This window comes from Penaeus monodon, chromosome 25, assembly GCF_015228065.2.
Source record: "Penaeus monodon isolate SGIC_2016 chromosome 25, NSTDA_Pmon_1, whole genome shotgun sequence".
Classification (NCBI taxonomy): domain Eukaryota; kingdom Metazoa; phylum Arthropoda; class Malacostraca; order Decapoda; family Penaeidae; genus Penaeus; species Penaeus monodon.
This window is the reverse complement of record NC_051410.1, coordinates 6301785-6302171: the sequence shown is the minus strand read 5'-3', so window position 1 is coordinate 6302171 and position 387 is coordinate 6301785. Positions and strand designations below refer to the sequence as shown.

At 42.6% G+C, this 387-nt stretch overlaps 1 protein-coding gene across 1 annotated transcript in view; it reads right to left on the bottom strand.

Annotated features, from left to right (window-relative positions):
* Positions 1 to 387, bottom strand: part of LOC119589310 (basic proline-rich protein-like) — a 114229-nt gene that overhangs the window by 6978 nt on the left and 106864 nt on the right.

The following is a 387-nucleotide window of genomic DNA, read 5'->3' as shown; positions in this document are numbered from 1 at the left end:
ACTCACTCACCACCTATCTCTCCCTCCGTTTCTTTATGTCTCTTTTCGCTCTCCCTTCCCTCCCTCTTTCGTCGTTTCTATTCCTCTCACACTTTTTTCTTCATCCCTCCTCAGGGTCCAGCGAGAGTATAAACTTCTGACAGTAATTTATGAATATTATAAATACAAACATTATTTACGGCGAGGGAGAGTGGGAGGGGAATAAGAAGACATAAGGAGAGGAAAAAAAAGGAAAAACTGTAGAGGTTAAGGAAAGAGAATGATTAATAGTAGGAGGGAAAGGTGAGTAACAGAAGATGGTGTGGAGCGAAGAAGGAGAAGGAGAAATAGGGAGCAGAGGATAAAAAAGGAGGACGGAAAAGAGAAAGACTCGGGGGAGGGATTAGT